At 43.6% G+C, this 16,159-nt stretch overlaps 1 long non-coding RNA gene across 1 annotated transcript; it reads right to left on the bottom strand.

Moving 5' to 3' along the window:
* Positions 1-421: 421 nt before the first annotated feature.
* On the bottom strand, positions 422-942 carry LOC124701368. The gene is made up of 3 exons (XR_007002008.1): positions 896-942; positions 692-746; positions 422-552 (listed from the first exon to the last, which is right to left on the bottom strand). It is a non-coding gene; the product is annotated as an uncharacterized LOC124701368 (long non-coding RNA).
* Positions 943-16,159: the final 15,217 nt, after the last annotated feature.

Genomic DNA, 16,159 nt, shown 5'->3' with positions numbered 1-16,159 from the left:
AAGATTAATTAATTAATTAAACAAAGGGACAAATTAATAAATTATCCATCACATCCAGAACACCCAAACTTGAATACTCAATACATAGACTCTAAGATACCATCTCCAAATAGTTAACGCAGTTATGGTTACTTAAGAGATAATAAATCCATGGTTTATTCAATCAACAAACATGACCTGATAATCTGAACCTCAAATAATACTACTCCTACTATAGCTGTAAAGTTTCCTTTCCAAATATGAGCTTGTATGTTGCTGAGAGTATATTCCTGCCATAGGAGAATAACTGTCGGTTCCCACAACAAGCAAGTCAACACTTCACTCGTACTTTCATCAAATATGTGCATTTCTATTTCCCTCATAATGAATGATACCCTAAGAGAGGAAACTTGTACACGTCATATGACAAGTGTACCTGTGAAAATCCGCCAACTCCTCCGCCACCAATCCCCGTACCATGTTAGGGAGCTGGAGGAGCATGCTCTCCATGGACCCAATCCGCAAGACGAGCACCATCAGAAGTACAAACAGTTTGGCCATATCGAGCTGCACCTGTCGCACGAGTACACGACAAACCTATCACGTGGTGCGGCAAAACCAAGAGCACAACACAACCGGGAGAAGAGAAGACTATTCAAAATCGAAATGCGGAGAGCGGGGGACGGGAAGGAGCAGAGCCCCGGCCGCTTACCTGTCGAACCATCTGCGCCATCTGCTCGGCCGTGACGGCCCTCGCCCTCCTCTCCCTGCGGCGACCGCGGAAACACAGATCAGGGCAAGCAAACGGCGACAGACAGGTGAGTTCAAGCAAAGGAAAAGGGAGAAGGAAGGACCGAGGATTCGAGAAAATGGCCAAGGATTAAGAAACGAATGGGTAGGGAGGGGAGGCGCTCACATCCGCATCACGAGGAACACCGCCTGCCGCAGCCTCTTCCTCGGGGACGGCGCCGCCTCCTGCTCCGGTGCTACGTCGTGGAGCGTCCTCTTGCGCGCCATCACGCGTTTTTGGTCGCGGTGGGGCGGGGAGCTGGGAGCGTGATTGGCTATTGTCGATTGATTGTCAGTGGTCGTGTGTTTTGGGATGCGAGTGCCAGTGGGAGTATATTTATCAGGGAATGGGGTTTGGGGTTTTGGAAGCTTTTGCGTGCGTGCTTCGATATAGAAATTGTAGGGAAGAAGAGAAGGGTGGAGCGAGACGGAGAGGCGCTCGATCCGGCCTCTCGGACGGGACGGCCACGCGCTGCCCGGTTCGGGGTCGGGCACCGTAACGCGTGCCGTGCGAGGTTAGGACTCTGCTCGGGCTGGTGGTGTAAAACTCTATTTTTATTGCCATGGTGAAAGTCATCAAACAAGTTTTCGTTCTGCTTTATAAATGAAAATCATATATTTGAATTAATATGAAGTGAAGAGAGATAAAGAAAAGTCAGAGAGCCCGCACCCTCCACAACACATCCAATTAGAAGAGTAACTATACCTCCTTGTGAAACTGCCAGATTTCGTCACCTTGGGCCCGCCAAGCTATCGCCGGAAAAAGGTTGCCCACCCTCTCGCTCCGGATCGTGGAGCGCTGATCCTGCCAGCCAAAAACGAGCACCGAAACTAGAGACAACAAAGTTGTGTGTAAATGATAGGTGGTTGCTGAGAATGCCCCACGTCGGAGCCTAAGTGCACCGAGAAAGGATCTGAGCATGTCCATCAATGTCAGCACAACATCACCGAAAGGAACAGGAGCTCCACAACGACGCCCCTAAGAGGGCGGCCATGCCACACACCGTCCTCACCGAGACCGAAATGGACAAGGGTTTTCACCGGCAGTAATGGTGTGGGGGAGGTAACACAACAAAACCCCAAGGAGGGTCACACAACACCCACATACATCACACCGCTCGCGCCGAAGCACTAGGATTTCGCCCTAATTCAATGACGCGATCTGGATGCCGCCACTACCGGAGCACAACCAACACTAGGACTTCCCCTCGGCCGCTCTCACCATCCACATGGTCAAAGAGAACCACCATTAAGTCGCTCGTTGGAGAGCCATCCGCGCAGTCCACCTCCTAGTTCCGCCGCCCCAAAATCCACGATCTTGCACCCGCGTAGTGGCAGACGCCACCACAACAAGTCTAACGGCGCTAAAGTGGACAACGTCACCAGATCTAGACACACCTCGTCTACATATAGCCGACACTCGAGAGGCGGAGTTGTGATGAATACGATGACCATGGTGAGAGGGCCTGCCAACAATCACCAAAAATAGGCCCGCCTGGCCCGGATCTGGTGCCATAGCGCATACGGGGAAGGGGTGGGCACCAGCCACACAACCACCAAGATCACAGACAACAGAACCATGTAGACCCAAATTAGGCCCATATGGGCCTAGATCTGGGCTCCTCTGCCCTGTCCGTCGCAGCTCGTAGCCGCTATCCACCCCTCCTCTTGTGGCCTGTACCGCTCCACACCTTTGTCACCGCCTGCAACCTGGCTGCCACGCCTCCCCACGCCCCCCCGGGACAAGATCGTTGAGCTTCAGGATCGCACCGCCACCATCAACTCTGCCTCGCACAACCAACACCATTGGCCGCCATCCGGGGTTTTCTCAGCGGCCTCCATTGACGGAGTGGAGGAGGGGGTGAGGGGAAGTTCGATGTGAGTGGCGCACGTAGAATCTCCCCTGAGTCGCCCGTGGGAGACAACCATGGGCACCAAGAATTTTTTTTTTGAATTGGCGATCACCACCGCTAGTTCGACGAAAATATTTGAACTTTTTTTTTCTTATTTGGTGTTTCTAGATTTAACCGTCACTAGTAGGAAAAGGCTCATTAGTGGCGCACCAAAAATAAATTCTGTGGCGCATGGATGGTGCGCCACATAAACTTCGCCACAAAAATAAGGTTTCTGTGGCGCACCTTATTACGCGCCACAGAATTAAGGTTTCTGTGGCGCACCAGTACTTCTGTGCGCCACAGAAAAAGATGCGCCACAGAAGTTCGTTTCAGTGCGCCACAAAAATTACTCGTATTATACAAGATTTTGAGCTCCCTGCCATACACATACAGGTTATACACAACAATATACATATAATATACAGATTATATACAGTTGCAGATATAATATAAATAACATGTACATTGCACAGATATAACATAGACATCATCATCACATTACTTAGAGCCCGATCTAGATACATATATAGTGGCAAGTGTCAAATGTTTTGCATACAACTCTTAATTCATACAAAATTCACAATTTCGAGATACAAAGTAGTCTTCATCCGGTTCCTCCTTTGCTCCCTCATCTCTACCCACCAGGCTCGCTTGCATCGGGGTCTTCATCCAGTTCCTACTATGATGAAAATGGAAGAAAGTGAGAACAACAAGTCCGATGCACAAGAGAAATGGAATAAATGTCTCATACATTGTTGGTCAACACAAATATTAACATTCAGGGATGACGTAAGTGAGACCAAGTCCGATGCACAAGAGATTGATATTTGTGCTATCTTACCAGGCTCACTTACGCCACCCCCGAGTGTACGGTGACCAAACATTTTAATCATCGGTATTTTGAAAATCTCAAAGCAAAATGGAATGACAAAATGGAATAAGTGCCTCATACATTGTTGGTCAACACAAATACTATGGTCAGAAACCATAGTTGCAGTATACACCGCAGTATACTTTGCAGAAGGGACCCCTTTCCCCGGCCGCCGTTTCGTGAACGGGTGCTTGACGACACAACAACACCGATCTGCCTCTCCGGCGCAGAACCACGGCAGTCCCTCGCCGTCCAGTGAACGAGTCCTTGATGCAAAGACCGTGTCGGCTCGCTCAGCATTATGCCGGGCCGTGTTGCGCGCTTCGAGCCGTGTGTCCCGCGCCTGCATCGGTCGCCTTCTTGCCCGGTGAACCAATAGACTGATCATTGGAATAAGGAAACCGATGACGGCCGGTCGCAAGATTAAATTGCGATCGGCCGTCATCGGCTTCCTTATTCCAACGATTAGTCTATTCATTCACCGGGCAAAAAGGCGAAGAGTGCAGGGCGCCTGAGACACGGCCCGAGCGCGGCAACAGGGGTCGGCATGATGTTAGGGAGGCTGGCACCGTCTTTGCATTAAGGACTCGTTCACGTACTGGACGGCGAGAGAAGAAAAGTGGTGATGCGCCGGAGAGGCAGGTCGGCGTTGTTGTCTCGTCAAAGACTCGTTCACGGAACGGCGGCCGGGGAAAGGGGGCCCGTCTACAAAGTATATTGCGGCGTATAGGTGACCAAACATTCTAATCATCGGCACTAAAATGGAAGAAAGAGCCAAGTGGTATCTCAACTAGATATCATATGCCTCATACTTTGTTGGTCGAAAGAAATATTAACATTCCGGGATGGGGTCGGTGAGGCCAGGTAGGATGCACAAGAGATTGATATTTGTGCCATCGCACCGGGCTCACCGGCCCCACCCCGAGTGTACAAGTGACCAAACAATTTAATCATCGGCACTAAAATGGAAGAAAGGCCAATGCAATTAAGAAGTAGCTAGTATGAACTAAATGGAATGCCTCATACTTTGTTGGTCGAAACAAATATTAACATCCAGGGATGGAGTAAGCGAGGCCAGGTAGGATGCACAAAATATTGATACTTGTGCCATCACACCAGGCTCACTTGCTCCACCCCCGAGTGATCGACCAACCATCTAATCATCGGCAAGTACAAAAACACCAACAAACCAGCAACCATGGTGACATAAGTCAAGATGCTCAAACACACATAGCATGCATGGAGCAGATGCTCCAAAGGGATTATTCATCACTTGGTATATAGACCAAGTGATGCTCGGCAAAAGAGAGGCCAATCGAGAACCAGATAAATCCAGTAAGTGATAGATATGCCTAAACAAGCAACAACACATAGCATATCCCAGCTAACCGGATGAGACAAGTCTTGGTAGCCAACCGAATTACCTAGCACTACCTAGCCTTTTAAAACCATCGAAACAGTCCTTTTTCTTCAAAGGATACCACAGTGGCATTCATTTACATGATCCCCTACTCGTGGATATCTCTATTTTCATCAAAGCCAACAAGAAATAGAAATTTATCATTACTCGAGTTGAGTTCAAAACAAAGCTGGGATACCATAAGGGATTATTCATCACTTGGTAGTAACCAAGTGATGCTGGCAAGAGAGAGGCCAAGCCTGAGCTAGTCAATCCAGTAGAGATGGATATGCATAAGTAAGCAAGAACACATAGCCTATCCAAGTTAACCAGATAAAACCAACCTTGACAGCCAACTTAATAACCTAGCATCACCTGGTCTTTTAAACCATCAGAAACTTCCCATTTTCTTCAAAGGATACCACAGTGGTATTCATTTACATGATTCCCTAATGTGAATATCTCTATTTTAGTATACCATCATAAGCATTCCATTTAAATCATACATTTTAGTATCTGCTCTTATCCAAGTTTTTGCCTCAGCATTTGCATCATTGGCTGAGCCAAGACATCAAGCATCTGGCCAGGGAGCATTATTTCTTTTTAGGGAACTATATGAACTATATGCACATGATCCAGTAAGCATCCCCACTAATCAGAGCATTATAAGCATAGTAGCATACCATAAGCTCACAACAATCCATCAAGTAAATCATCAGGGGTCCAGAAAACTCGGGGTCCAGAAAACTAATCCCAACGGAGAATTACTTGGGGTCCAGAAAACTAATCCTAGGCTAACCAAGAGCAGCTATAAATATGTATGTATACAAGCCCACCGGTAGCATAGTAGCATACCATAAGCTCACAAGAATCCATCAAGTAAATATGTATGTATACAAGCTCACCAGTAGCATTTCATGCATTTAAATTCCTACGAACCAGTTAACCTCACTGATCGAGCACAACAAGCATTTAAATGAACCAGTAGCATCAAGCTACAGAGAGCTAGCAATAGCTTCGGACATTAAGTATTGAGCCACAGAGACATAGCAATATCTACAGAGACATAGCAATAGCTTCGGCACAGCAACAGCAATGAGCCAACAGCAGCAAGCACAACACATCAACAGCAGCAGCATAGCAATAGCAACGCCAACGTACATCAGCACACCGGAAACAGCATTTCGTCGAGCACCTTGTGCGCGCGCGGGAGAGGAATTAAGAGGGAGGGGAGGGGAGGGGAGAGAGATCACCGATGATAGGGGTGGAGGAGGAGGTTGAAGATGACGGCAGGGATGGAGGAGGAGGAGGACGCGGCGGCCCTCCACCTTGACGTGACGGCGGCCCCTCCTCGCGGCGGCCCCTCCTCGTTGTAGCGGCAGCTTGTGCTGCAGGTGGCGGGGATGGGAGGAGCGTGGCGGCATGCGGCCCTCGCGGAGGAAGGCGGCGGCGACGGCGATGGCGACGACCATGGAGGCGCGCGGCGGTACGGATCGGAGGAGAGGGGAGAGGGGAGAGGTGAACATGCGTGGGGGGAGGGCACGGCCGGCGCTGATATAAGTTCTCTTAGTTCTGTGGCACACCAGAATAAGTGCGCCACAGAATCAACTACTTCTGTGACGCAGCACGCCATGTGCGCAGTGGCGGAGCCAGCACACAACCATAGGGTTCAGCTGAACCCAATAAAAATCATCAAACCTTGATGTAATCAGTATGTGATGTTGCTAGTTAGTGCAAGATTACACAGCACAACCAAGAGCTGAACCCAATGATATTTGGATCCAGCTTCGCCCCTGCATGTGCGCCACAGAAATACCTACACTAATAATTGGTGGTGGCAGGATGTGGGCCCCATATAATTTCTGTGGCGCAGGGTTCAGTAGTGCGCCACAAAATTAAGCTATTTCTGTGGCGCACCTAGCATGGTGCGCCACAAAATAACATTATGTGGCGCATTTTTAGTGGTGCGCCACAGAACTAAGCTCCGCCTATAAAGATTTTCCTACTAGTGCGTTACATGATAATGATATTCATCCTTCCACTACTCGTCATTTCACTTTTGTGAAGATAAATTTGAACCGGTTGACATCGAGTTTTAAGTTGCACAACGCCGCTCCATATTAAGGGATGAAAACAGAGCAAATATGGTCAGACCTGAGTGCTGCCACATTTATTTACGTACTTTTTCGGAAAGAGGAAATTGATACAGGATTCCTGAAAACAAATATGGAAACATATATTGTTGGAAAGAAATACAGAGCGGGGGAATACGACACGAACACAGAGTAGGAAGCAAACGTTCGTCGGAACTAAGAAATCCGTCGAATCCTGCAGAAAATTGAAGCAAACCGACCAACTTTTTTTTAGTTCCTAAGATAAATCAAATTTCATGATATATCATGATTATATAATAACGTTATAAGTACCTCTGATTAACTGTCAAATATGGGAAGGATCAAACCGTTGAAGTCTCCTCAAACGGAAAAAGGGGTTATGTTGTCGACGCCGCTAGTTTAGGATGGGATACTTTGGACATTTTCACTTATCTTAGATTAGGCATACTGGATCGACGCGTTAGTTCGACAATGTTCTCACAAAGAACGCTGATAATGGCATCCCCAATATTGGTGTAGGTTTCTTGAAAATCTAAGTCTGATATTATTGAGAGTTCATGAGGTCATGATGAACTTACTCATGGTTGGGAAATCAATAACCGCTATCCCGATAAATTGTGATGATCAAAGTGTGATAATTAAGGTAAACAGTTGTAAAGATAATATGAAATCATCAAGGCATGTGAAAGGATATTAAAATCCGTAAACAAATTAGGAACTTTGAAGTTATTGTGTTGGATTATATCCATACGGCTAAAAATTTGACATATCCCTTCACAAAGCATCTATCATATAATATAATAGATAATGCATCAAAAAAGATGGGTATGAAACTCGGCGTATAAGTTGATCACAATGTAACTCACTCTATATGGTAGGAGAGATCCCGTCAATTAGACTTGGGAGACAAGTTGTATGTCAACCGAGAGAAAATCATCCTTACTTTTGTATGGTACCACTCCGCAAAGATGCAATCGATTGCTAATCTTCACGATAGGCTGATTTTATCTTAATATGCTAAGTGGCTTATTTAAGCAGAAATGTTATAATGCAGAATATTTGAAGAACACATCTATATGAATCCAGATGTTAAATTCCACAAGCTATTAGGGTTGAGTTCTCTCTAATAAACTCATGTTAGGCTATGGAGGATGATGCATAAGCCCCACCTGTTGAGAAGCACTGCAACTATCTAGTACCGGTCAAGACTTTGTGTGAAATTAGACTCGAAAACTTGCAGTTAAAAATTAGTCCACTGTTCAAATAGCACTCTAGTATAGCATAGATTTCTTGGTGAAAGTTGAACTTAACAGTCCACTATAGTACCATTTTATAAAATAATGGTCTCGATCCTAAAGCAACTATATGTGCCCCTTTGTTGGAATTTTGTCTATTATGGCCCGTCCCATTCAATCTTTTCCATATTTCTTGAAAATCGCATAGACCCAATGGCCCATTCATGCAAGGCAGGAGGTGGGATAGAAAATTAGTTAAACAGTGATAGTTTAAAAAGAGTTAGACCCACTTTATAAGAGGGTTGTTCTAGTTGTATGAGCATTAGAAGAGAATTACTACATATGTGATCCTCCTCCTACGCCGCCCGCATCGCCTTAGCACGACGCGCATGCGCCCAGATTGTGGGAATGAGCCGAGCCAATGTCCATGTTTTTGCACAGGAGCTGAAACGAAATGAATACGGAGGCTTTTCTGTTTCGGCCACTGCATGTTTGGTTCACCTCATGCTCTTCACTTTCTCTCCTATCTCTGCATGTTCACCTCTCTTTTGTGTGCATATTTCCCATCCTAACGTGCGGCCTGCACCAGGAGTCGGGACACTAAGCTTCTGATTCCCCACTGCACTACAGGAATGGCGCGCTGCGCCGACGGCCTTCTCATACGCCGACGGCTAAAATTCGAGGCTGTGGACGTATGGGCCTCCAGGCCAGCCCGCCAAAATGGGGTCGGTGTAGCTAGCGATGCCCTCGGCGTAGGAAACGCTACGCCGACGGCTGCCCTCGGCACATCGCGGGTCGTTGGCATTGGCATGTGAACATCATGGTGTTGTCAAGGCGTCAAGGCTACGCCGACGGCCACCCTAGGCATAGCCTTCACTTCTTTTTTTATTAATTACGCTGACAGCCACCCTCGGCGTAGAGGTTGAAAATTTTCCCTCCATGCACTCCCCCTTGTGGATCGGCTTTTTAACTTTCAACTGAATGGCGTAAAATGATAAAAATTTAAAAAATAAAATATTTCTAGATGTCCATTTGTTATGTCATGTAGTTGCAAGAGAATTTAATAAAAATGAATTTCGATCTTTTTTGCAAAATTGCGTCATGTATCGGTAAACCGGCTTTTCTGGTTGCATACGAAGTCGGAAAAAAGAGTATAATATATCAAAATGACCGTGTGAAAAGTTACATCCGAATTCACCGGGGTTTACCTGGTTAGCCAATTTTTATATTCTCAAAATTCCAAATGAAAATATGAAAGCAGGAAGATTTTTGTTTTTGCCAGAAATTCAGGATTTTATATTTTTTATATAAAAAATAATAAAAATTGCATCCTCTATAGAGATTATTATTACTTAACCATTGATGTTTATTTAAATAATTATTTAAAATTCAAAATAATAAAGAGTTGCGATATTACGATCTAGAGGTTAATTGGATTGATATGGTAGTATTATTAGCAATGTTTCGTGAAGAAGGTGGAATCTCAACCCGAAGAAACCAAGATGTCAATCAAATGATATTGCTGTATAATGTGCCGTTTCTATTATTGCCAAGTATATGGTTCTAATCCTAGATGGAAAAATAAATAGAAAAAATATCTAAGAAGGTAGATCCTCCCTATCTATCAAGAGTAATGAACTAGGTGCTGATAGTAACAGTAAAAAAACAAAAAAAAACTAAATTAACCAAATTTTCCCGATGTTGAGGCAATCAAGAAAGCTGAAAACGTGGTAGTTGTGGAGTAGTGTGAGGATGGACGACCGGGTGAGAAGTTTGACTATAAGGGGTAACTTGACATAAGATTAAGTTTAGTGTTAGAATTAAAATGATCCATGTGAGAGACTAAGAAAATGTGAAAAAAATTGAAATTTTGTTTTGAATTTTTTTGAAGTTAACGGACGGGACGGCCTACGGCCTAGACGCCGATGTCCACCATCGGCGTATCACAGCTACGCCAAGGGCCGGATCTACACCGACGACACACATGGCTCTGGCGAGGCGGATCTTTCCCGATGAGCTGTGCTGAGGAGTGCCCTCGGTGTAGCCTACAACAACGGCCTTTTAATGCTATGCCGAGGGCTCGGGCCATCGGAGAGCGCGCCATTCATGCTGCTTGTTATCTTATACGTCTACCATGCAATGTTTTTCATAATATATTATTTAGATACCTCATGGACGTTGTTTAGCTGTAGTCTCGGGCGTCTTTGTATCTTGGCTTAGGCTATAGCTTTGCATCATTTGTGCTTGTATCGTTAGCTGGTAATCCCAGCTTTGCTTTTCTTTCTTTTCTTCGGTTGTTGCGTTGTATCGTAATTCAAAATCGGGCTCATCGAGCCTTCTGTTTAAAAGATACTCGTAGACGTTGTCATTTCTTGGTTGAAAGTAAAGAGGTTTCAATTAAGACAAGACTAAGAAAATGTGAAAAAACATTTAAAAAAAATTGAATTTTTTTGAAGTTAATGGACGGGATGGCGTAGCCTGCGCTGACGGCCTAGACGCCGATGGCCACCGTCGACGTATCACAGCTATGCCGAAGGCTAGGTCTACGCCGACGGCCCACATGGCTCTGCCAAGGCAGATCTTTCTCGAGAAGCTATGACGACTGCTGCCCTCGGCATAGCCTAATCGATGGCCTTTTAAGGCTATGCCGAGGGCTCGAGACCGTCGGTGTAGTGCACCATTTCTGTAGTGCTGCTTTTATCTTATACGTCTTCCATGCAATGTTTTCATAATATATTATTTACATACGTGGACGGGCATTTCTTGGTTGAAAGTAAAGAGGTTTCAATTAAGACAAGACTAAATGACCTTTCTACACGAATCCCCTCTCTGGCAATCGCTCGCTCGAGCGATCGGTTTCTGTCGGCGCAGAGCGTTCGCGCGAAAGTGCGACTCAATTCCCTTTGTATCACGTAGTGTTTTAATTGCGTTCACACGTATTCACACTAACAGCTTGTATTACTACTTTGCAAGTTGCATGCAGCCAAGAGTGTTCACACTGCATGCATGCACATGCACAGAGCATCTCATGGATTTGCATTTAATGAGCCAACTTTTCAGCACTTTTTCATAAGTTGTTGCATGCATACACATAGCATCTCACTCTTTTTCTTCAGCACGAGGCAGACTCTCAATTCTCTTTTTTGCAATTCCCTTTTGGGTTTTTTTCGTACGGTAATTCATATTTCAATGGGGTCCTTTTGCAATGCCCTTTTTTGGGCCAGTGGTTTTTAAGGGGGAAAATAACCGGTGGGAAGATCCACTTGCAACTCAAATGAACTACCACTTGCTACTCAAATTAAGTACTATTTTAAGTTGTAAGCTAACAAAAGTTGCTAAAAAATTTCTTAATGAAAATTACTTTTTAGGGTTGCTAGGTATTTATATTTACCGTTGATAAATAACGGGGCACCGGGTTGATAACTTGTAAAAAAAAAAGAGTCGCTACATATTTTAAATTAAATTAAATTTTTAGGGTTGATATTTATTTATATTTACCATTGATAAATAGCGGGTCACCGGGTTGATAGCTTCTAAACTAAAGGAGAGTCGCTAAAATATTTTAAGTGAAATACTTTTTAGGGTTATTATTTATTTATATTTATCGTTGATAAATAACGAGGCACCGGGTTGATAGCTTTGTAAAATAAAAAAAATGTTAGCTAAATATTCTAAATGGAATACTTTTTAGGGTTGGTAGTTATTTATAATTACCATTGATAAATAACGGGGCACCGGGTTGATAAATTGTAAACTAAAAAGAGTCGCCAAAATATTCAAAATAAAATTAGATTTTTAGGGTTGGTAGGTATTTATATTTACTGTCGATAAATAACAGGACACTGGGTTGATAGCTTCTAAACTAAAAAAAAATCGCTAAACTGTTTCAAATAAAATTAACTTTGGGGTTGATAATTTTTTACATTTACCGTTCATCACTCAAGTATGGAGGGGTTGATTATTCAGATAGAGAGGGTTGATAAATTTTAGCCCGAAAAAAAGTTTCTCGAAACATATCAACATAGGTGCTAGTTTTGAAGATCTCGTCGAGACGGATTTATTGGTCAAATCGAATCTTAATTTGGAGCTGTCGTTTGAAAGTTAAAACGTTTTGAATTTACAAATTTAGAAAAGATTCCGCTGACATCAGCATATTCGTCTATTTGTGCATGCATGCAGAACTTTCCCTCAATAGCCTATACCAGCTTGATAATTTTATACATTTACCGTTCATCACTCAAGTACGGAGGGGTTGATTATTCGAATAGAGAGGGTTCATAACTTTTAGCCAGAAAAAAAAGTTTCTCGAAACATATCAACATGGGTGCTAGTTTTGAAGATCTCGTCGAGATGGATTTATTGGTGAAAGCGGATCTTAATTTGGAGTTGTCGTTTGAAAGTTAAAACGTTTTGAATTTTGAAATTTGGAAAAGATTCCGCTGACATCAGCAGATTCGTCTACTTGTGCATGCATGCAGAACTTTCACTCAATACCCTGCAGCAGGTTGATAATTTTATACATTTACCGTTGATCACTCAAGTACGGAGTGGTTGATTATTCGAATAGAGAGGGTTGATAACTTTTAGCCGGAAAAAAGTTTCTGAAACATATCAACATGGGTGCTAGTTTTGAAGATCTCGTCGAGACGGATTTATTGGTGAAAGCGGATCTTAATTTGGAGTTGTCGTTTGAAAGTTAAAACGTTTTGAATTTTCAAATTTAGAAAAGATTCCGCTTACATAAGCAAATTCGTCTCTTTGTGCATGCATGCAGAACTTTTCCTCAATAGCTTGCACCAGGTTGATAATTTTATATATTCACCGTTGATCACTCAAGTACGGAGGGGTTGATTATTCAAATAGAAAGGGTTGATAACTTTTAGCCCAAAAAAAAGTTTGTCGAAACATATTAACATGGGTGCTAGTTTTGAAGATCTCGTCGAGACGAATTTATTGGTGAAAGCGGATCTTAATTTGGAGTTGTCGTTTGAAAGTTAAAACGTTTTGAATTTTTCAAATTTGGAAAAGATTACGCTGACATCAGCGAATCTGTCATCTGGCGCTTGCATGCAGAATTTTCCCTATATAGTATATTTCGTCAGAATTTTTTTGCCAAAAAAGGAAATTTGTCCATAAATAGTAATTTCGAATGTTACTAAAAGTAGAAATTTCTGGTCGGATGTGACCGCTCGAGCGATCGTGCGCCAGCTAGGGGCTCCCCTTTGTACATGTGCATTGACCGTCGATTAAGAGAAAAGAGCGCAGTATTACAGAACGAGCCTTTCATGCCACACCCCAACGCCCCCCCCCCCCCCTATCGCACACCGAACGAATTTTTCTGTGTGGTGCGAAACAACGTTGACACCCTATAATTTAAAATAGTTCGGGCAGTACCAGGCACGAATACAGCGCACATGGAAATGCTTATTTGCACATGGCTCATTCAAAATAAAGTGCTAGTTTATACATCCACCGTCGCAAACCGGCGGCAGGTGGTCCATATATATAAACTTTTCGCGATATTTCCTTTAGTGCGGCCTCTCGTTTTCTCATAGCCATTTCAAAAAGTAATAAATTAAAACTCGTGCTTAGAAATTTCAAGCGGTTGTTTCTTGGTATTCTGTCGACGCGTGTAGCCTCTTTGCCTTCCTCCTTGGCAACACTACATAAAGCTCCGCAACGCTGCCATCTTGGCAGATACCACCACTACAGTAGACACACAATAATTCAACATGGATCACAACAAGAAGACCGCCCGCTTCTCTTGTGTCTGGCAGTGACCGCTAGTGCAGCGTCATCGTGTTGAGAAGGCACCTACATATATTAATATTTAAACTTTATAGATATCATTTTGTTGTATTTAAATTTGTAAATTTATATATATTAAGAATATCGTTAATGAAGAAAACCGATAGTTTTAATTCCGCCCACGTTTTTTATTGGAAAAAGGTATTCCAAAAACTGTAAAGGAAATATTTTGAGTAATAAACATCGTGCACGTTTTTACGGGAAAACGTTTGCCATGGTATGTCTCACACACAGTTCCAGCTTTGTTTCATGAACATTGAGTCTAAAAAAAAGTATTTGTGAAAAATTGGTCGTGGAATATTCCTGCATGTTCACTGTTTTAGTTCGAAATGCAAACTTAAAATATTTCCGCCGTTTACATCTTCACATGTAAATTGAGTCGCTCACTCTTCCCGTCGGCGACCTCCCCACATCTGCACCATACCTTCCTATAAATCTTATCTAGGTTGCATCAGCCTCACGACATCAGATGTGGAGGAGGAGCACATTCCTCACAACACATCCGTGTTGGGGGAAGCATTATCGACCTCAGAGGGGTATGGCTCATAGTAGGAGCACACTCTAGAGGAGGACGAGCTAGCCTGGATGCATGAGGAGGACTTGGGGAGTAGATGGTGGTGCAGGAGTCCATTGTGTCGTCTCGGTGTGAGAAGAAGCTGAGCACCTCATGGTGGAGGACTCCTTCAAGACTATCCGCGAGGACTGACTACGTGCATGCTTTCGCACCAAGAAGAAAGGTATGAAGGCCGTCCGCGCGGAGGGTTTTCCATAGTTTCCCGCCAACGAGCTTGCAGTGCCGTGGATGACCGCACTAGTAAGGCGCAGGGCCTCCAGGAAGCAGTAGCATCACGCCATAGAGGCAAGTTTGTTGAGGATCACGAGGCATCAATCTCCGGAGAGGGTGTATCCCTTGATTATGCAGAAGCATCAGACACAAACAATGGCGTCGACATCTCCTCTAGTGACAAGGTGGGCCCTTAGTATAGTTATTTACGGTTTTATTAGGCCATATATATGTATGTAATGTGAAGTTAGTGCCATGTTTTTCTAATAGGAAGGGCAACCATTTTTGTTTGTTCCCTTCCTGTCTAAGCCCAAATATATTATGAACTCTTCTTCAAGGTGAAATATGTGCTTTGAATAGCCAATTTTCTTTCTTTTATACTTAAATAGTTGTAGATGACGAAGACAAAGATTGAAGGTGCGGATGTAACACAAACAGGTATTCAAAGATAACTCGTGTGTGATGTTGGTGAAGGTGTTGTTGTAACGTAATCGTGTGTGATGTAACGCATACAACTTCCCTTGCATGAACCATGTGCGATGCCGATGCAACACATGTGGTTTACCATGAGTAAAGAGTGTGTGAAAATGGGTCCATTTGGGCCCAGCAAACATAACCCTACCATTTTTTTTAGATATATAAGGACCAACAAGGTCCCGTCCGGATTCATTCTATGGAAACCGCCACCCCATATTAGGAATATGTAGGACATACGTTGCTCCCCGGAGTAACCTGGTCGGCAAGGCGGAAGCTAGCTATCTTTTCTAGCCCTGCCTCGCCGAAATGCAAATGACATCACTAGCGGCTACTTCGTTGTTTGGGCCATCCAAAGCGCGCGATCAAATCCCGATAACCCAGTCAAGCTGACTCCTACCGAGGTATGCGCCTTTCTCATGCAATTAGCAAGGAAAGGTCAATTGAAATATGGCGGTAGGATTGGTGAGTTTTGTTTTCACTCACTGGCACAGTTAGCGTGACCGGATTCATTAGAATATTATTAGGGTTGGGTGCTTAGTGATGTAATGTGTAAGTTGCCTTGATCTATATATTATTTTGTATGATAGAATTAGATTGTTAGATCTCTATGTTACATGTTTTGTATATGTTATTGTGTGCAGTTTAATCTATATGTTAATGTGTATATCTTGATCTATATGTTTTTTTTGCGGGTAAGCATGATCTATATGTTGCTATATACATTTATAGTTTTTTTTATCTCTTTTACATAGTCAATTCCAGCTCTCATCTTATAATAAGGATTGTATTTTGATGATATTTCCTAAGA

This window comes from Lolium rigidum, chromosome 3 (genome assembly GCF_022539505.1).
Source record: "Lolium rigidum isolate FL_2022 chromosome 3, APGP_CSIRO_Lrig_0.1, whole genome shotgun sequence".
Taxonomy (NCBI): Eukaryota; Viridiplantae; Streptophyta; class Magnoliopsida; order Poales; family Poaceae; genus Lolium; species Lolium rigidum.
The sequence above is the reverse complement of the archived record's forward strand: the minus strand, read 5'-3'. Positions and strand labels throughout refer to the sequence as shown.